The sequence below is a fragment of the Ochlerotatus camptorhynchus genome, unplaced genomic scaffold (genome assembly GCF_037179485.1).
Source record: "Ochlerotatus camptorhynchus isolate MF236.1 unplaced genomic scaffold, CSIRO-AGI_Acam_v1.1 ptg000246l, whole genome shotgun sequence".
Lineage (NCBI taxonomy): Eukaryota > Metazoa > Arthropoda > Insecta > Diptera > Culicidae > Ochlerotatus > Ochlerotatus camptorhynchus.
This window is the reverse complement of record NW_027040736.1, coordinates 932,555-954,917: the sequence shown is the minus strand read 5'-3', so window position 1 is coordinate 954,917 and position 22,363 is coordinate 932,555. Positions and strand designations below refer to the sequence as shown.

At 39.9% G+C, this 22,363-nt stretch overlaps 2 protein-coding genes across 5 annotated transcripts in view; both read right to left on the bottom strand.

The window, feature by feature from the left end:
- LOC135704698 (uncharacterized) overlaps positions 1 to 22,363 on the bottom strand; it is a 397,828-nt gene that overhangs the window by 53,019 nt on the left and 322,446 nt on the right. The window lies entirely within an intron of this gene.
- Positions 1 to 22,363, bottom strand: part of LOC135704712 (uncharacterized) — a 329,334-nt gene that overhangs the window by 226,189 nt on the left and 80,782 nt on the right. The gene's annotated exons all lie outside the window — the stretch shown is intronic.

The window sequence follows — 22,363 nt, the reverse complement described above, 5'->3', positions numbered from 1 at the left end:
AATTACGCTTCTAGTCTTTGGTAATTTAAATAACTTGGTTTCGAGAGGTCTCTATTACCTTTGTTACTACCGACGAATTTCACGCTAACTCGACAAAGGAATTGGCAGCACCCTCTCAGATTTCAATGAAACATTGTGGGTGTGTAGATTTCGTCTAATTAAGTAAATTTGCATACTTATTTTTTTAAACGCTAGACCCACATTTAAAAAGGGTGGAACTTTTTTTTTATTAATACTTTCTTAAAAAAACTATAACTCAATAATGTCAAGTCCTACAAAAATGTTGCCAAAAAATGATGGCTACACTGAAGAAAAAAATGTTTAAAATTTAAAATTAAGATTTTTCAAAAATACATTTTTTTAAATCGGAATTTTTTTCTAGATAGGCAAACCATTTATCTACAACTCGTTCATATATCTCAAGATGTGCTTTAAAGAAGAAAAGTTTTTTGACAAAAACTTTTTTCGTGTTCGCACTGAATAAAATCAATGATTTTTTTTAGTGTAGACATGAAAAATATTGAAATGTTGAGACTCATGTGAAACCTACCACTCGACCGGATTTCACTCAACAAGCTCCAAATGAAAGGTACACAAAAAAGATATTGAAGAGGTATTCAATCCTAATGTGAATGATACAGAAAATTTAATTTTAATGTTAATTGGCAGAGTAGGAAAAAATGGTGTTCTTATTTCATAAATTTTTATTTTATCTTAATTATAGAATAACTTATATATATTATTTCTTAACATTGTCCAACAAAGTAAATTTTTTGGATGCTCCGTTGAATTAAAATATTTTTTAGCTGCAATTTGACCATCGGCAATAGGCTGAAAACTGAGAAATTTTTGTGTACCAGATATCGTCTTTGCGTGGTGAAACAAATCTTTTACACTACCGATCATAAGTTTAAGGACATCCCCAAAAAACCATGCAAATATGTTTTGTTCAATGATCTCTCATGTAACGTTCAATTTTCGATCTTCAAAGGTTATTTGAATGGTATGAATGGTATAGCATAAGTGTTCTACTACTACTTTTATTTCAAAATTTGGTCAACCCAATTCTGAGAAAATCTTCGAAAAATATTGTAACTTTGGTAACTTTGAAAATTATATTGAACAATTTGCCTACGAAGAAAGTTCCATTCAATACCTTTCAAATGATTTAAAGAGAACGAAAATTGGACGTAACATGACAGTGATATGAACATAACAAATTTGTCATGTTTTTTTTGGGGGTGTCCTTAAACTTATGATCGGGAGTGTAGTTCTTCTGACATTTTTTCGTATTGCTCAGTAGATATATAACAGAAATTCAATTTTGTGATGCTTTTCTCTGTTTGTTTAACTGCCCAGTCGTAGAGCTCTCGTGGGATTGTAATAGTATTTCCGTATTCTTGGGCAAGGCTGCTCTTTTTGCCATTCGTTTTAAAGTTCCACCAATAGCATCACAGGGACCTTTGCCATGAGATGTTGCAAAGAAATGCCAATCTACTTCCAATTTGTGCATTGATTTGAAGTTTTATAGACGGCAAATTTTTTCTGTTCTTATAATGAGCAGCTGCTCCAACTGACATAAATATAATTTTGGAGAAATCTATTGATAGTTTCAAGAGTTCTATCAGTTTTAAAATGAACAATTGAACTGCTATTGTATCATGAGCCAATGCCTCTGATATTATTATAAAACTAACGTTTTCTATTTTACTGTCCTTCATATAACCACAAAAGGGTGAATATTTGCCTGAGCGTTATTCCAATGGTAACTCTGAGCAGCGTTCTGAATAATAAATGAATAGTTCTCAGAGAAATCGCAAATTACAATTAATTCATCTTCTTTTAGAGAATCTTTTTGGTTCCTTAGAAATAAAGACTGTTCTTTACAAATAAAGTCATGAGTGATTAACTTATCAATTTTATCTACGAAGTACGTGGCAAACTCATCTGCAGGTTTCATAATGTTCTTCAAGTTAAAACGATCCGTAGTTAGCCACTGTTGAAAAATTACATCTTCTTTACCACTTCCTTCGAATAGTGCAGCAAGTTCGTCTGCAACTTCTTCATTGGTTGCACATTTCTTGCAAGCTCGAAAATAACACTCTGTCGTCCTAATAGAAAAATTACAAAGCAGTTTATCCATTATTTCTTCCTCGGATACGATTCCTAAACTATTAAGCATTAATTTTACATTTTCATAGATTTTGCACACACATACATTATGAGTACCTTTACTGTCAAGTAGCTTACAATGTTTAGGTCTCAACGTTGTAAATAAGATGAAGCCAATTTTAATACTCGCATACGTTTCTTCAAATATTGTATATGCCTCTTTGAGAGATATCATAAGAAGTCGCTTCTGAACCCGTTCTTTTAGGCCATTTCGGAGTTCAGACACGTAATCGTTAATTCCAGGCATTGGCCTGCTTATATCATTACTATCAAAGAAATCTATAACAGTCTTTTTGCCTAATTCACTGATTCCGTGTCTACTTCGTGCAGTAGTGGTACAAAGAATACCTTGATCTTTCACTATTTTTTTCATTTGTCTTACCATATATACTAGAGGTGGGCAAAATAGCTCATCTGGCTGAGCGGATCAGACCCGTCCAGCTGATTAAAGGGAGTCGATTCTTTTGAACAGCTCTTCAGCTCACCTTTATATTATAGAAATTTTTACACACATTTCAAACGCGATGATATGCTCGACATCGTGTTACACGATGTTACGCCTTTTCTCTAGCTTTGTAATCCAGTCTACATACAGATTTTATTTCTGATGTTAATTCTTCAGCAGATTTGCTCTCACTATTCTCGGCTTCAGCTCCAGATCATCAGCTCTGATCTGGAGATGGGCTCCCAAGCTGTTCTTTAGACCCGATTCATTCAAGTCAGCTGATGATCCGTGGTTCGTTTTTTGGAACCGCAGCTCATCAGCTCATAATTTAGTGTATTCAGATCTGAGCGTGCATTAGCAGATCGGAGCAGAATTTGTGTTGGAATGAGAGAGACAACTAGTACTTCTCTCCCTCTCGTACATTCGCAAAATCTCGCCCCGCGCGTGAAATATCGCTCAGGACGGAATCCACCTTGATTCTCCAGCACAATTGCTCCCACTATTCTCGGCTTCAGCTCAGATCTAGAGATGGACTCCCGAGGTGTTTTATAGACCCAACTCACTAAAGTCAGCTGATGATCCGCGGATCATTTTTAGGAACCGCAGCTCATCAGCTCACTGATATCATAAGTCTAATGGTGTATTCAGATCAGAGCATGCATTAGCGAAGCGGAGCTCTCTCTATTCTCGGCTTCAGCTCTAGATCATCAGCTCAGATCCGGATCCGGAGCTGAATCGTGAAGAATCGAGAGAGAAAAAGATCCGAAGAGCTGGATGGGCCCGACAGCTGTCATCTCACGGAATCATTCGAGCCGATGATTCGGATCCGGAGATGAGCTGCTAAGCTGGAGAGCTGCATTTAGCTTTTCGGTTATTTGCTTTTGTGCGGATCTTCCGCTCGCCCAGAGAATGATGGGAGGAGAGGTGAGAGCACATATGCTGGAGGAATAACATCAGCAATAGGAACTGGGTACGTAAATACATTTGATAATACCAGTATAAATTTAACATCGTGTAACACATGTACAAATGTCTCTCTCTCTCCCATACAGCCGCTTGGAAGTTGATATATCAGGTAGATGATATCGATCAGTATGCACTTGTTGAATTACGCGCACATCTTGGTTTACGCGGTAACTGTTCAATGCGTAAAGGAGCAATGCGTGCTTTTTTGAAAAAAAAATCCGCTATAAGTCACGGATTGAATGGTTTAGATTTGTGATAACAATGTGCTGATGAGCTGCGGTTTCTAAAAAAATGAACCGCGGATCATCAGCTCACTTTAGTGAATCAGCTCTTTAGAACAGCTCGGGAGCGGATCGCCCATCTCTAATACATACCGGTGCAGTGAACTCTTCTACGAATTTATTTATCGACCCAGAGTGCGATACACTGATAAAACTTTTATCTGCTCATTTCTATCATCAGGAGATGAATAAAACTTATTTTTTTTTAATTGTGTTACCATTTCGTCGAATGCTTCTGCTTTACTGATGTCTGTTGGATCCATATTAAAAAAAATTCTGTCGTACTGCTTGTGTGATGTTTGCTGATTTTGTTACACGGTAATCCATGGTCCTAATGTTCCTTAATGAAATTGGTGAAACATTCAATGTGTGAACGATGCTATTGAATATTTCCACGTTATATGGTCCCTGTAACTAGTCCGCTGATGCAATTGATTCTAATGATGGAATTGACGATACTCGTTAAAAATATCTTGTTTGCGATTTTTGTGACTTGATTTATCGACACCCATATTTACCATAACATGTTCCGTCCATATCTCCGAAATTAGTTGACCCTTCCTGAATATTAAAAATCTTTATAAAAGATCATTTTTTTTTTCATTTTGAGTTTAACTCAACCTTATTTAGTGGTAGACGTGAAACACGTCTTTCAAAATTTTTAAATTTGTCGTTCAAACCCTAAAAAAAAAAAATCATAGATTTTATTCAGTGCAAACACGAAAAAGTTTTTGTTGAATAACTTTTTTCCTTTAAAAGTGCCCATCTTGGGATGTATCAACGAGTTGTAGATAAATGGTATGTCTATCTTTAGAATAAGGTTCAGATTAAAAAAAAAGTGTTTTTGAGAAATCTCATTTTTAAGTTTTAAAAATTATTTGTTTCAGTGTAGAAGTGTAGACTTTAATTTTTTTATATTTTCCTACAAAATCTCATTTATTTCTCTACAAATCATTCTTGGGCAACATTTTTGTAGAACTTGACATTATTGAGTTATAATTTTTAATTGTAAAAAAGTGACCAAAAGTGACCTATTAAGGGAAGAATTTTAGTCATTCTGATGGCATACCAAATAAATGTATAATGTCTTAGACTCATTCAATTAGAACCTCATAAGCACTTAAATATTTACGATAGGAACCTTTAAAGCGAAAGATTCAATAGAAAGTTTATGACTAACCCGTAACAACAACGTAACTTACAAAATGGTAGTCAGCACTAAATACAAAAGTGTTTATCGAAAAACTGATGGCCAGATTCCTAAGACTTCAATTTTCATCAATCCCATTAAATGTCATGCCAGGCAACGATTGGATCCAACATTAGCCTCTCAAAAAACTGCATTTAATTAGTTCATTGAAGCAGTGGAAACACACACACACAAACTCCCATCACCACTGCAGTGTAAAATATGTTAGGTTCATATCTCCTGCAACTGAAATCCGCTCGCGCCATCCATAATGCACTGTGACTGGCTGGCAGAGCGGAAATTCCAAGTGCCCACACCAGAAAAAAAAACACAATTCCGCACATTCTTCCCATATTCTGACTCCCCGACACGTCCATTATCCCGGATTGGATCGATCGAAAGTGATGCGTCCAGCGATAATTAAATTGATGATTTTAATAGCTTGAGGCTTCCCTTGCGCACCTCGTCCGCCGCTCCTGCCGCCGCATGGGCGCACTAGAGGTTTTAAATTCAATATAAACTGGATGAATTCGACGAATTTTGCCGGACTGGCAATAACAAAAAAATAAATATAGAACCATCATATCAGGATCGGTTGCCAGCCAGCCCAAGCAGGGACTGGGTTGGGAGAGATATTAGAGCTTCGAAGCCATCAACAGCCACCACGATAGTTATTATTACCGGCGAACCGTCACCACCAGCGTCGCCGTGAACTGTTTGGTTTGATAGATGTACAAAAATATATAGATTTAATTGTGAAACAGTATGTTTGGGTTGTAATTTGATGATATACTTTCCCGGTAATGGCATTGATTGGGTTGTTGGCTTGGCGCACCATCGGCACCCATCTGGTTACGGAAGGTTGTCATGGTCATCATCCATGCCCGGGAGCTCTGATTGGTAATGAGGCGAAAAAGGCTGTTTGTAAATATCGCCTTTTCACGGAAACCCCTCGGAATTGTAATTAGCGATACGTGAGCAAACCACTGCACACTGAACGGCTGCTGATAATAAAAAAAAGTGTATCGAATAGATTTTGCTACCGGGAAAAGCGTTTTGATGTAGCTGCGGTTTGTGTGTGTGTGATCAGTTGTTTGATTTCCAACTAAGTACAAAGGTTTTTGTATTTGAATCAAGTACCAACTAATTAGCAAATCAAATTTACATGACAACACCTGCAGGAGCCTCGGATAGCCTTGTAAGTAAAGGCACGATCATCAACTAACTCAATGAAGTGGTCACAATTTGTAGGAAAAGATTACAAGAGAAAATGTTCACAGTTTCTAACGACGTTATATCAGCTTTTCACCAATTTCAACGAAAATGGACACAGCTTTTAATAGCACCTGTCACCAATTTCCCAATAAATTGATCATTTTTTTTTTAATCAAAAAATACGCCTCAACTGTTAATGAGATTAATATAAAAAATATCAAACTCACGTGCCAAACGTGCAACAGTTTCTATCGAAATTAATCACAATAGCTTTCGATGGAATTGATCTCATTTACAAATAAAAATGGGAAGATATAGGGGAAATGACGGCTTCGGCATGACAGACTATTTTCGGCAACCCAAGTTGAAACACTATTTTCACTGGATTTTCTTACGAAAACACTTCGCTGAATGCATGCAAACGATTCTTTATGCTTTCAGCTTTAATTTGACTATATTTTTACCACTGAGAAAAAGCAATCTAGCAAGGTTTTCTTGAAATGCAACACACGCACTACAAATTGTAGCTGATTTCGAGTTACCGATAATAGAACAGCAGATTTACATGTAGTTCAAATGGAACGGTTGCCGAAGAAAAACTGGTTGCCGACAATACTCGCTCTCACTAGAGAAGATTGGAGCTTTGTAAAAGCGTTTCAAAACAGTTTTTGACAATTCTTTTGACTGAAATTGTTAGAGCAGCTGGCAGCAAAAGATTGTAAACAAACCAATACTGCATATGTGTGCGTTCCTTAGAGAAAAAGGCTATAGAAAGAAGGTCGCTGCTTAGGTTGCCGAGAATACGTAAATTCCCCTATAACAAATTTTTATTTTTATTTATTCGAACCTCTTAACGGAATCCTTTTATGAAGAGCTTTTTGAGTGTGTTGATTTATTTCCTTTTCACAGATACGCAGATTTCGTCTATTACTTGCAGACTTCATCAGTGCCAAGTACTATGCAAGTACCAAGTGCTTCAAATGAAAAAGGTCACAATTTTTAATTCTAGGAAATTTTCACAACATTTGACCAATTTCTGCGATATTAAATACAATTTTGAATAAGCTTGTTACAATTTCTAAATAAAATCATTACGTTGCTTAAAAAAAATTGATCACAATCTGAAAAAAAATACAGATCCGAATTGTTAATTGAGGTTTCTTTTCAAAACCGAATGGAACTGAAACTATCCAAACGGTTAGCAAAATTTTCAAAATAACGCCATTGAAATTTTTTCAAAAAATTGAAGCACGGAAACGGCACTTCTGATCAAAATGACGTCCAAATCAAAGTTGTACAGAAGAATAATGATTTTCTGAGAAAAATAAACAAACAAGTGTTTTTATAAAATACACATAAAAATTTGAAAAATGTTAAAAACCTAGATAGCTCAAAATGTTCTTGTCCGATGTCCGACACTTAAAGGTTGACAAAAATCGTAATAGACAAATGTCAGGCCAACTCGACAAATGGTTGGCAGCACTCCTCTCAGATTTCAATGGAGCTTTGTGGATTTAAAGATAGCTTTTTTACTTAAGAAAATCTAACCTGCATTTGAAAAGGGCCGAAATTTTTTTTTCGAATATGTTCTACAAAAAATAATAACTCAAATTTGATAAGTCCTGTAAAAATGTTGTCCAACGCTGATTTGTAGCAAATTGAACGAGCATTTATGAGAAAATATAAAAAATAAAAATAAAAACTTTATTACTAAACTAAAAACAAATTACTTCGAAATGTTATATTGAGTTTTCTCAAAAACTCAATTTTTAAAATATCAGATTTTGACAGACAGACCATTTTGAAAATTTCATAAGCTTCCAAATGGGCGAATTTCAGCAAAAATGTGAATCATTGCTCATATCAAACAATTACATAAAGTTTCATACAAATCTGAGAAGGTTGATTCAAACATTCATTTTTATTCTCGATATTTAGCCTGGAACTGAGGATTCTCACTCTTTGAAAAATTGGCTTTTGGGAGTTTTGATGAGAATGATAGAGGAATTCACTCGAAATCAGAATCTATATGATGATTGCATATTTCCTCTATCGGCAATAGCAAAGTGAAGAGGTGCGACGCGAACACTGGCGCGGTAACCTTAGTACGGTGATAGAGGAAATGCTTCACCAAACCCGAGCATGCGGATGTGCGGCTCAAAACGGCGTCTGTTCTCCATGTTAGGAGCGGCTGATCACCGTCCTAGTACCAGCGTGGGACTCTAAACAGAGCTGTGCACGATGGTCCCCCGGCGAGACAGGGGGTTGGGGCAGGCCCAACAAGTCGCCCTGGAAAAAACATAAAGTTACAAATACTGAAGAAAGAAATACGGATCGGAACAATCGGCACAGACCTACGCGACGAAATAAGGACTACGATTGGAAACTCGGAACATGGAACTGCAAATCCCGGCTTCCCGGGCTGCGATAGGTTAATCTATGACGAACTTCAACCACGCTATATCGAAGTCGTAGCACTGCACGAACTTTGCTGGACGGGACAAAAGGTATGGAAAAGCGGGCATGGAGCGGCTACTTTCTACCAGAGCTGTGGCACTACCAACGAGCTGGAAACCGGCTTTGTAGTGCTGGGTAAGATGCGCCAACGCGTGATTGGTTGGCAGCCGATCAACGCGAGGATGTGCAAGTTGAGGATTAAGGGCCGTTTCTTCAACTACAGCATCATCAACGTGCACTGCCCACACGAAGGGAGACCCGACGACGAGAAAGAAGCATTATATGTGCAGCTGGAGCAAGTGTACGACGGCTGTTCGCAACGGGACGTCAAAATAGTCATCGGCGACATGAACGCTCAGTCCTACCTGGGAGGCAATGTATTGACTGGAAATCGGGCCAAACAGCCTGCATGCCGTATCGAACGACAACGGCCAGCACGTACCGAAGTGCGAACATAGATTCGGACCACTACCTAGTTGCAGTATGCATGCGCTCAAAACTCTCGACGGTGCATAACACCCGTCGAAGTCGAACGCCGCGACCCAACATTGAGCAGCTATGGGACACCGGAGTTGCCTAGGACTACGCGCAGCTGTACTACCCACGGAAGAGCAGCTTGGCGCAGCTTCTCTTGAAGATGGCTGGAGGGATATCCGTTCCGCCATAGGTAGTACTGCACCAGCAGCACTAGGTACTGCAATCCCGCACCGAAGAAATGACTGGTTTGACAGCGAATGCAAACTGTTAGTAGAGGAGAAGAATGTAGCACGGGCGAGAATGCTGCAACACCGCACGAGATTGAATGTGGAGCGATACAGACAAGCGCGTAAACGACACACGTTCCATGAGAAGCTAAATAGTCCGCGCAAAGGCTACGTGCTGCAAGCCGATGTGTGCAAGGACTTGGACGGCAACCTTCTCACGAACAAGTGTGAGGTGATTGAGAGGTGGAAGCAGTACTATGACGAGCACCTCAACGGTGAAGCAGCAGAAAACGAAGGTGGCACGGCAACAGACCTTGGAGCACGCGCAGAAGACGACAGGCTACCGGCCTCTGATCTTCAAGAAGTTGAGGAGGAGATCGGTCGGCTGAAGAACAACAAAGCAACTGGTGTAGATCAACTACCAAGTGAGCTATTAAAATACGGTGGTGAAGCACTGGCTAGTGCGCTGCACTGGGTAATTGCCAAGATTTGGGAGGAGGAGATATTAGTGTCGTATGACAAATCTACAAAAAGGGTGACAAGTTGGATTGCTGCAATTACCACGTGATCACACTGCTAAGCGCCGCCTACAAGGTACTCTCCCAAATTATATGCCGCCGCCAGTCACCATGTGCAAGAGAGTTCGTGGGGCAATACCAGGCGGGTTTCATGGGTGCCCGCGCTACCACGGACCAAATTTTCGCGATTCGGCGGGTTGCACAGAAATGCCGCGAATACAACTTGCCCACACATCATTTGTTCATCGATTTCAAATCCGCATACGACACAATCGATCGAGATCAGCTATGGCAGATTATGCACGAGTACGGATTTCCGGATAAACTGACGCGATTGATCATGGCAACGATGGATCGAGTGATGTGCGTTGTTCAAGTATCGGGGACACTCTCGAGTCCCTTTGAAGCTCGAAGAGGGTTACGGCAAGGTGATGGACTTTCGTGTCTGCTATTCAACATCGCGTTAGAAGGTGTGATCAGAAGAGCTGGGATAGACACGAGTGGGACGATCTTCAGGAAGTCCATCCAGCTTCTTGGCTTCGGCGATGACATTGACATCATGGCACGGAACTTTGAGACGATGTCGGAAATGTACATCAGACTGAAGGCTGAAGCTAGGCGGATTGGACTTGCAATCAACGCATCAAAGACAAAATACATGAATGAAAGAGGTTCTAGGGAAGACAATGTTAGCCTCCTACCCCGAGTTCAGATTGACGGTGACGAAATCGAGGTGGTTGATGAGTTCGTGTATTTGGGCTCACTGGTGACCGCCGAAAACAATACCAGCAGAGAAATTCAAAGACGCATTATGGCAGGGAATTGTGCCTACTTTGGACTCCGGATGACGCTCCGGTTGGTCCTCCACGGCCACGAGACATGGACTATGCCCTTGGTGTTTTCGAACGGAAGGTGTCACGTACCATCTACGGTGGAGTGCAGATGGATGACGGAACTAGCTGCTGGGAGAACCATCCATCGTCCACATTGAAAAAATTGGGCGACTACGGTGGGCTGGGCACGTCGCAAGAATGCCGCACGACGACCCAGTGAAAATGGTTCTAGAAAGCGACCCAACAGGAACAAGAAGAAGAGGCACGGTGGATCGACCAAGTAGAAGGCGACCTGCGGACCCTTCGCAGACTACGAGGCTGGCGAAGTGTGGCCATGGATCGAGTAGAGTGGAGACGACTTCTTCGGACAGCAGAGGACAAAAAGCCCTTAGCCTGATTGGTAACCCGAGCAAAGTAAAATAACAACCCGATATCATCTAGATAACAAGTCTTGTTATCCCAGATATCATTTTGTTTTCAGTTGTTATCGCATAACTTATTTAGTTATCAGCCTTGATCAATTTTGCTATCAGTTGTTATCATGAAAAAATCACTATATATTTACTAACGATGCACGGTTAGTTCAAAATTTTAAATTTTATTCGCATTGAAACAATAAAAAACAGTGCTTTTAATCCCTATTCATATTTCAGTTATGAGCGTAAGACTTTGATATCAAAATGATAACATGATTTTAAATTTATGGAATAAATTTGTATGGCTTACAGAATTTGTTATCAAGACATTATCAATGATAAAAAAATTAGTTATTTTTGTGATATCCAACGAGCAATTTTTTGTTATCATATTTGTTATGTTGGCTATTAATTCAACCATAATGATAACATATTCAGTTATCAAAAAGTAATAACTGGGTAATAGAACTTGTTGTCAATTTGATATTTTACTTTGCTCGGGAAGGTAAGTATGTTTTTATATCACGAAAACAACTTTGAGTATACTTGCATTCTGGTTGTCTGGGTTTTCAATATACTCATGGTTGTATGCAATTTAGAAAAAAAAATCGCTGATTTCTCGGTCTACTTTCAGAACATGACCATTTTCCCAGTATTCCCGTATATCCAGAGTACATTTTCAAAGCCACCCGGTAGCAAAATCGAGATGGGTGATGGCTTATTTTCTCTATGCTCATGATTGTATTCAATTTAGAGAAAATCACGGATCTCTAGGTCTAGTTTCATGAATTGGCCATTTTCCTGGTTGATCCGAATTTTTTCAGAGCCACCTCTAACAGGTTTTCCCGTCCCGACTGGCCAACCACAGGTCTATTTCGTTCAAAAGTAGATATTCATACCCAGTGTTGGGAAAATATCAAAAAATCAAATCTCACCAACGCTTGATTTTCGTTGACAAAAATCAACAAGCACACAACTGCAGATGATTTTGCAAGCTGTGATCTCGCAGCTCGGAATATCAAGCTAACCAAACTCACCAGCTGCAAATCTCAACAAACTGTGGTGAGATTGAGTTTCATGATTTTTGCTTTACATCCAAACGCAACAGAAACTTCCATTAGCGACTGGCAGCAGTCACTTCGTGTCTGCTATCGGTGAACAGTAAAAAGAGATAGCAAACTATACTTTCTCTTTCTAAGAAAACGATGCGCAACGGAATCATTTTAGTGTCGAGTCAACTCTCAGCTTGATGTTTGCGCGTTGTGAATAATCTCGCAATATCAAAGGAGCTTGTAAAATCAATATCAAGCATGATATTTTGTTTCAATATCACGCGTGATATTGAGAGCGTATGAGAGCAGAAAAATATTATTTGATTGATGATATTGCCAACACTGGTCATATCTTTCAAATAGTGGCTCAATCTTGAAATTTGGTAACCAAATTGCCGAGAACCAGTCTTGTCAACATGAATCGACAGGTGTCCGGCCATTTGTCCGAATGCCGTTTGCCGAATGGGTTGTTTGGCCGAACGCCATGTTGCCGAATGCCGTTTTCCGAATGGGTCGTTTGACCAAATGCCGTTTGACAGAATACTTGAAAAGAGATTTCGAATTGTTGAACACTACTAATGGAGCCCAGATGACTTTTTTTTTTACTTTCCTTTTTGACAGTATAAATATGGGATGTTTTGTTAAATTGTATATTGTACAAAACTGAAATTTTATATTGTCGATGGATTCTTTATTCTTTTAAAGATAAGCTTATGTAATTGCTATTTTTTAGCCACCCTTTTTCACATGAGCAGGTTCTTGGTCTTTTGATGATGTTATTATTTGTTGCACAGTAAACGCAGCTTGTTCTAAAATTTCATTAAAAAAAGATTTTAAAAATTTTAGGCGATTTTTCCTTCTTTCAAACATGAGCAGTTCTTTGGAGTTTTGTTGTTCGACCAAACGACCCATTCAGCCAAATGACCCTGAACCAATCGAAACGCATTTTGCTCTGAACTTTTCCAGGTTTTTCCGTTCCGGATGGCCAAACACAGGCCGAATCGGGTTTCTACTTGTTCTAAATTAAAGAAGATAGCTATACCTTTCGAATGGTGGCTGAATCATAACGATTGATCATTGCATTGTTGATAACCAGCCTTTTTTTTTTCCTTTGGTTTGTTTTTTCCATCGATCTTGTTTTCCGTGCTGAGCACCAATGCTACCGACGTGCCAGGAAGGCAGCTCCCACACCTGGACCCTACCTATCGACCCATCAACTCATGAACCGGGGACCAACGGCTTTACTTCCCATCCGAAGGAAGGCGTGATCAGAGATGTTATGCCTCAGAACATCCCGGCGGCGCCTACTGGGATTGAACCCAGGCCTGCTGGGGTGAGAGGTAATCACGCTTACCACTACACCACCGGCGCCGTTGATAACCTGCCTTGTCAATCATAAATCGACAAGCATTTTGCACACACTACGTGTCTCAGTGCCCTGAGACAGGCACATACAAGCAACCCTTTTGATTTTGATTTTGTATTGGCACAATATTTTTGCTATTTTTCCACAGGAAATCGAATATTCGGTAAACGTTGCTGATTTTCAAGCATACAATGTAAAAATTATAAAAGTAAAAATTTAAAAAATTTAGATATTATAAAATTTAAACATTATAAAATTGGTCGATTTTAACTGATTTCTTACGTTTGACGGTAATTTAAAATTTTACTGGCTTTATCAGCTGTTCAAAAACCCGGTAAAATTTTACCGACTTCGGTGATCTAGATTCAGCGTGTAAGGCCTTAATGATTTATGAGTCAAAATGAATTCGTCAACAAATACTGAAAAAATTGTCAATGAATACTATTTTATAATTTTACGACAAGTGTATGTTTTACGATTGTTGGCTATTGTATTTGTTTTTGTATTTGTCGCAGAGTTAGCATTCAAAAAAATACTTTTAAATTATCTCGTCTCGAGAGGTCTCGAGTTCTCTTGCTTAGCCAGTTTTCGAACTCAAGTGAATCGAACACAAAACACTGTTTATATTCAAAATTGCCCTCCGTTTGCAATATTATTTGCCACCCTCACCACCATAAATTGTTCTCACTTCAACCAATGGCACCAAACAACCCAAACCCAAACAATGAACTAATTTGTCTGAAATGGATTTTCTTCTAGTTTTATTGCGCCATTATTATTGCGCGCCGTCGACGTCGTTTTGTTGTGATTGCTCTTCTGACTTTTAACGACCGACTGAGAACAACAACAATTCTCAGGAACGAAAACCGACCCCTCAGCCAAGTTGCATTGCTCGCTCAGAAGGAAGAATTTTGCTTTTTCAGACTCACTTGGCGACATTCTGATCCGTCACGGTCATATTCAGTCACAGTAAATACGTTTCGTTCGGGCACCGCTAGTTAAGCAGGACGTTCAAGCCGGAGAGCCATAATAATAACGGAATAAATCAATGAAACGTTTTGTACCATGCAGCAGCAGCATCAGCAGCAGCCTGCATCCAAAGTCTTGAGGCTTGAGTCGCTCTCTCGCGTTAAGCCGCGTCTTTGACTGGTTCATGATCTCGTGACGAATGGGATTACGACTCCGTGTGACAGCAATTTATTGTGCGAGCTTTGTGTGCCTGAATGCTTGACATTGTTGAGCTCGCTTTGTGGTGTAAATGAGACTGCTGCGGTCAATAAGTACTTATGGGGCCCTTCGTTCGAATGACTCACCAGGGATCACATCGCCGTGTGGTTAGATTTGTTAATTGAGCCCAATCTGCATGCATAATCACATCGCATAATATCGCGAGTGCATATTCATAGTGTTTATCCAGGAACCGTGCGAAATAGAGACACCTGAAATTGATGAAGCGTCCGCGAGTATCGCATTGATTGGCGGTAAATCGACGCAATAAATCTACACTTATGATTTCAATCATCATCAGAAATCAATTTTCTTTGGAAAACGTTCAGCCGGCAAAAGACAAATAGTCGTTGAATGCCGTCAAGCAAGAAGCCGGCGTGGTGGCCACACTCAGCCGGTGCGCGATGATGGTCGATAAATATTTGGACACCTGATGAATGGCCGTAACGTGCGTGCTCTAACTCTTTCGACGCACGCTCCTTCCTTTGTCAGACGAACAAAACGAACAAAATTTAGAAGCTAAGTGCTTCTTCACCACCTTCAAGTTCGAACGAAAAAATGCAATCAATGGTATTAATTGCCGAGTGTTGTTTCTATTTGCTGAACACACCACACCGGATCACATTCACTAATGGTGGGAAAGGTCCACCTCTTCTTCTTCTGCTTCCTGAACCGGCGACTGCGACTTCACCCTGACGGTTGTCGTGTTTCGCGTGATCGATATATTAACGGCAATTAATTGCTTTTCGGCCAGCGGCGAGTTGTGCCGCTTTGCTGCACACTAAAACGCTCCCTGCTTCGCCTCCCCTGCACTTTCCAACATCAATACGGTGGACACATACGCACCCGCGGGGCGGGGTTGACCGGTTGACAGCTGTGTGATTATATTCAATTATGTTGCGAGCTACTACTAAAATGTCCGGTCGTGCCCCCATCGCCACCGCCATCCTTCTTGCTGTCGCAATAATCGTCTTTCTTCTCGCCAGAAGTCCGTAGTTGACTAATTGAACAAGTAGTTTGCGTTGATCTGTGATGGCGGTGGCCGCCGATGACCTACCAAACACCGACCGAGCGATGTCCTCTGTCATTTCTGATAATTTGTGCGATCACCACCGCGGGGTGGGCAAGGCAGAGTAATTATTGCTAATGTGTTTACTAGAACAGTTACTGAAGGTTTGTTTTTTTTTTGGAGGTGTAATTTGAGGAAAATTTCCAATTACTATCAGGTCTTGATGGCAAGTGATTAGGAGGGACACGGGATTGTTAAATTAGTGCGCTCTCTAGCCTTGCTGAACAAATATGGTCTATATGTACACACAAATGCTTCTAACAATAATTTTGGGACCTCAAGGTGGCAACTCAATTGCCATCTGATAGTTCCAAGTTATTCCTGGATTTCCTGGTCAAAATTTAAAAAAAAAATCTCTGTTTTATAAATCATGATTTTAGAAAACATCAAAATTAGAATCCTGATGAATGTGGGCGTCTTGGTAAAATAACTGTATAGAGAGTGATAGTAGGATCAGTAATTTCCATTTAATTCCACTACCTTATTTGCTTATCCTTGACAGATACGCGTATTTCGTCTACAATGTGCAGACTTTTTCAGTGTCTTGAACTAAGACAAGACACTGAAGAAGCCTGCACATTGCAGACGAAATACGCGTATCTGTCAAGGATAAGCAAATACGGTAGTGGAATTAAATTGAAATTACTAAGCCTTCTCTCTTCCTTTATAAAAATTGGTTTTAAAAATTGGAAATTGGATTAACTTTTTTGCAAATTTTAAATAAATATAGAATCCATCACAGCCAACAACAAAAAAGCGAATTAAACTGTAGAAATTCATAAGTTTTGCATTATGACGAATGCATTTCATAAAGCTGCCTTATGAATGAATATCGTAATAATGTGAGCACTTCTGATATGACTTTAGCTTTTCCTCTTATTTAAGCGTTGACAGACGTGTGGTCTAGATACAGACTCTCGATCTCAAGCGTTCATAGTTCGAATTCGGATTGCGGAATTTTTTTTTTTCAACAACATTATTGTTGTTTATTAATTTATTTGATAAGGCTCAATCGAATTAACTTTACAGAGCCGAGGATTCTTGACAATACATCTTAAAACTATAGTCAAACTATAGTCAAAAGGTACCGCACAATAAACACTTTATCCAACAAGCCTCCTCCATCAGAACGGGATCCGCTTCCAGTGGTTTCATTGTATGGCAGTATTGCCAACGGGGGTAAGAGCGCTTCCATTGCAGCAATGGCCGCAAAACGTGGTCAGTACTCACACACTCATCACGAAACGGTTGCTTTCCAAAGTCGACGAAGCATCGGCCGAAAGAACTGCTGATGAAGAACAATGCGGAGGACCACACAATGGTTGCTGTCGAGTAAAGAGACGATCGCGTGACACACATCCAAAGTGGTCTGCTTATGTCGACAGTCGACTGAACACTGAGCAACAACATTATGACTCATAGGCAAATCAATCGAAATCATACCGATTTATTGTAGCTTGAATTCAGATTGATCATTTTGAATGTCGTAGAGTGATTTAATAAAATCAGATAATGAAAAAAAAAACAACGCCGGTCTATATTAAGGTTGCCAGCCACTGCAATTAAGGGTTATTTTAATTTCCTCCGGGTGATTCTTCCAACTTATGCTTATTTTTTTTTTCTGTGTGCTCCTGAAGCTGGCTGTCCAAATGACTTCCGGAATTTTATTTTAACTTTATTTGGAAACTTCCTCCCCACTTATTTAAAGCCATTTTTGTGCTTAAGGGATTGCGTACCATCAAGAAATAAATAAATATTTTTGTTAGTGCGAAATGTTGAAAACCCGTCATCCGGTGGGTAGAACTCAGTGGGTAAAGCGCAATGAGCTGGATTACCGAGGTGAAGCAATCGGTTAAGTTGTGTGAGTAAAACCCCTGTACGATACAAGCAATTAGTGACGTCACTACTTGCGTTTACGTAGATTTTTTGGTTTACTAATACAACCATATTTCACGATCTGCTTCACCTCTCTCTGCACCTCATTGGGTTAAGCGTTCTTCGGAGGATAGCGGTATACGGCAAGTTTGACGTTTGAACGCCAAATTCAGGGCGATTCGTGGATCACTTTGTCACATTTATAACCACTTAAGCAAATTTACGATGAATTTAGTGTTTCTAGATGGTAGCGTTTTTAGACCATCTTCGCATCTTTTAGTCTGTTCTGGTGATTTTAAGGTCAGTTTCATGATTTCACATGCTAGAACAATAAATCAATATCACACGTTTCACTCTTACTACTAACATAAAAGATCTAACGCTTTTAGCGCTTTATAACTATGGACCGAACATTAGGGACGTAAGTTTGATACTTGTTCCTAATTATGGCCTACGAACTTTATTTGATAACATTGTTTTGGTATTGTTGAAACCATTCGCGTTGACGATGACTCTGCAACTCTGGATCAACAATAGAAAAGGGCCCATCAGCAATTGTAAACAAACCGTTCCAAAGCCCATTCCTCACAAATCGAAGGCCGCCCACACAAACCAACACCATCATCGTGTAGGTAGAAGTTTCCCCTATCCGATGATGGTGTTGGTTTGCGTGGGTGGCCTTCGCTTTGTGAGTAAAGGGCTTTGGAACGGTTTGTTTACAAATGCTGATGGGCCCTTTTCTATTGTTGATCCAGAACGGTTCACTCCTATAAATAAAAACCATAAGCAAATGTCCAATTTCGTGAGACAGCGGATCGTTTCTTATCCCTTAACTCCACTGAAAAATCCCGTAGGTAAAATGTTAATCTTTGCGTGAAAGGAGGGGTCAAACACGGTACGTACACACGCTATTTCTAAACAACCCAAAGTTTAGAACGATCTACTCATATTCGTCAAAAGTAGGGTACACCAAATTGAGTGAACAAAGTTTAGACTAACAAGATGGCGAATGGAAAACATCGACTTGAATCCGAACGATGCTGTTCATTTGTCATGTTGTTTGCTCAATTTTCGGTAGCCCTACTTTTGACGGATATGAGTAGATCCTACTCAAATTTGGGTTGTTTAGAAATAGCATGCAGTCAATTCTCTCGTCAAAACAAATATCACGGCAAATGAGACTCATATTTGAGTACCGTTCACTCAAACTCGCAAAAGCGTAGATCACTCGTAGAATAAGTAAATTTTTATCAAATATGATTAAATGTCACTCATATTTGAGAGACATTTAATCATATTTTAGTGAACATTTACTCATTCTAAAGGGCCACCCATATTAGATCCGTTTGCGTTGCGTTGACGTAAATTTGACAGTTAGACAATAGATTTAGCAGTCACTGTCCGATCCGGATCTAATGAGCGTGGGCCTTAAGAGTTACTTACGTTTTTGCGAATTCGAGTGATCGGGATGAGTCATATTAATTTACCGTATAGGCCCTTCGAAAAACTATCAAGTCGAACAATGCATTAGGTCCTAAATAACATTGATCGATTCTCCTCTTCCATCTTCTGTTTCGTTAATGACTTGCCTACAAAACCGTTTCTTGCCGAGTTTGCCGTATTAGATGCTAGATAATAGCTTCTTGATGCTAGATAATAGCTTCTTGATGCTAGATAATAGCAATTTGAGTACAGTAGACCGACATTACATCCACGTACCTGGAATTTTTTCATGGTAAAATGGTGAGATTAAACAATTTTCAATCAATATCCAAATAGTAAGAATATCTAAGCTTACATGTTCACAGTGAAATATCGAAGGCAGCTCAATCATTACATAAGATCATGCTTGCTGAAACTGGAGGTTTTAAAACACTCTTGTCCTGCGAGTTTAGCCAGCCCTCACCTCGAGTGAGTTGCGACAGGAATATGGAAGAAGCAAAAAAAATCTCCTCGAGTTCTCAGCAAGGGAGAGTGAACTTCAGCGAGAGAATGATTTGACGTGAGGTGCGCTTTTCGAGACTCCGGATGACTTTTATGTTCGATGCAAGAAGCTCAGAGTTCACCCAGAGTGAGAGTAAAAGCGTGTGATAGAAAACATGACCATGAATGGCAGCAAACCTCACTCACATTTTATCCCCATTCGCTCACAAGCTCTGAAGCTCAGTGGAATGATTTGGCAGTAGGCATTCTACTCCTCTGAAAAATGCTACGCTCGGCTCATTTCAAACTCGCGAGTGAGGCTCCATCAAGCCTGCATAAGATAGGCATAAAATGTAATTGAAGCCTTTATGTTACACCGAGGTTAGGGACATATGCCCTATTAAAAAAGGGATTTTATATGCGGAATGCTGTCTAGAGGCTGAAAACTAATGACCGAAGCCATTTTTGAAATCCAAGATCGCGGCTTCCGATTTCAGGAAAAAGTGGAAAATACTGTCAAATACCCATCAATATGGGTATTTTTTTTTAATTTTGAAATCCAAGAAGATGGCTTCCAGTTTAAGAAAAGTGTGTAATATTGTCAAATACCCATAAATATGGGTATTCTTGGAATCGGGATGACGTCTAGAGAATGAAAATCGACGTCCGACTTCATTTTGACATACTGTCATATACCCATCTATGTGGGTATTTTTGAAATACCAGTAACGTCTGCAGACCAGAAACCAATGTTCGATGCCATAGCTTTGGTTCTGAAAAAGTATGAAATACTGTCAAATACCGATCAATGTGACATCTAGAGACCAGAAATCGATGTTCGACGCCATCTTGAAATTCAATGAAATTGATTCGGTTTAAGAAAAAGTGGCAAATTCTATCAAATACCTATACATACTGTTTTTTTTAGAATCAGGGTATCGTATAGAAATCGATATCCGGCGCCATTCTGAAATCTAAAGGGTGATACGGTCAAAATTTGGTCAAGGGAAAACGCGTGTAAATCGGTGAAATCGTTTATTTAAAAAATCAAATTAAATTTCTTTTTCAAGTTCAAGTAGTATAAAATTCAGGAAAAATATTCAGTTAGGCTTCCGCTTTTCCAAATCCGAATTGCCGGGTCTTACGCTTGACCCCTGCCATCAGATTTTGTACAGCCACCTTGTCCACCTTCTTCGCCGCAGAAAGCCAGTTTGCCTTGAACTGCTGCTCGCCCTTAGCAGTTTTTTTGGTCTTCTTTAGGTTCCGCTTGACAATAGCCCAGTATTTCTCAATTGGGCGGAGCTCTGGCGTGTTGGGAGGGTTCTTGTCCTTGGGAACCACCTGCACGTTGTTGGCGGCGTACCACTCCATGGCCTGTTTACCGTAATGGCAAGATGCCAAATCCGGCCAAAACAGTACGGAACAACCGTGTTTCTTCAGGAAAGGCAGCAGACGTTTATTCAAACACTCTTTCACGTAAATTTCTTGGTTGACAGTCCCGGAAGCTATGAAAATGCTGCTTTTCAAGCCACAGGTACAGATGGCTTGCCAAACCAGATATTTCTTTGCGAACTTTGACAGTTTCATGTGCTTGAAAACATCTGCTACCTTTCCCCTTCCTTTTGCCGTATAAAACTCCTGTCCCGGAAGCTGCTTGTAGTCGGCTTTGACGTAGGTTTCGTCGTCCATTACCACGCAGTCAAACTTCGTCAGCATCGTCGTGTACAGCCTCCGGGATCGCGCTTTGGCCGTCGTATTTTGTTTATCATCGCGATTTGGAGTCACTACCTTCTTGTAAGTCGATAGTCCGGCTCGTTTTTTGGCTCGATGCACGGTTGTAGACGATACACCCAGCTTATTTGCGGCATCTCGGAGAGAGAGGTTAGGGTTTCGCTTGAAACTACCGGCAACTCTCTTTGTCGTCTCAGCGGCTTCCGGTTTTCGATTTCCCCCCGATCCAGACTTCCTGGCTGTCGACAAACGTTCCCCAAACACTTTAATTACATTTGTAACGGTTGATTTGGCATCTTTTAGCGATTTTGCCAACTTTGCGTGCGAGTAGCTCGGATTTTCGCGATGCGCGAGCAAAATTTTGATACGCTGCTCTTCTTGCTTGGACGGCATTTTGACAACTGAAGAGTGAATTCCAAAATCAAAATAGAAGCAACATTCTACACACACACACCTTCAAAATGAGGGGTGTTCAGGTTTTTTAAATGCAAAATTGAAAGAAATACGTCAAGTTGATATTGACCAAATTTTGACCGTATCACCCTTTAAGATGGTGGCTTCCGATTTGAGGAAAAATGTCAAATACCCTAAATGTCAAATACCCTAAGCTTAGAGAATTTCTGCGCAGTTGCTCTCAGTTTCTCACAGACCTGTCATGTAGGTTACTCAAGGCCAGAGTTTTGACAATGAGAAAACAGGTCTTCTCACTACCACGAGACGAAACTACCTATCATTAGCTTTCTTGTCATTTTCCAATGATCAAGCACTCATGAGAATTATTCTTATGCGGTTTCGACATCAACATTTCTAACTGATTTAGATGAATTTAAGCAAGCAACCGTTTGTAATCGGTAAAGTGAATACATTATTAAGATTTCCTCGGTACAAGTAACTCTCAACACTGTCACGTTCTGTCATGACAAA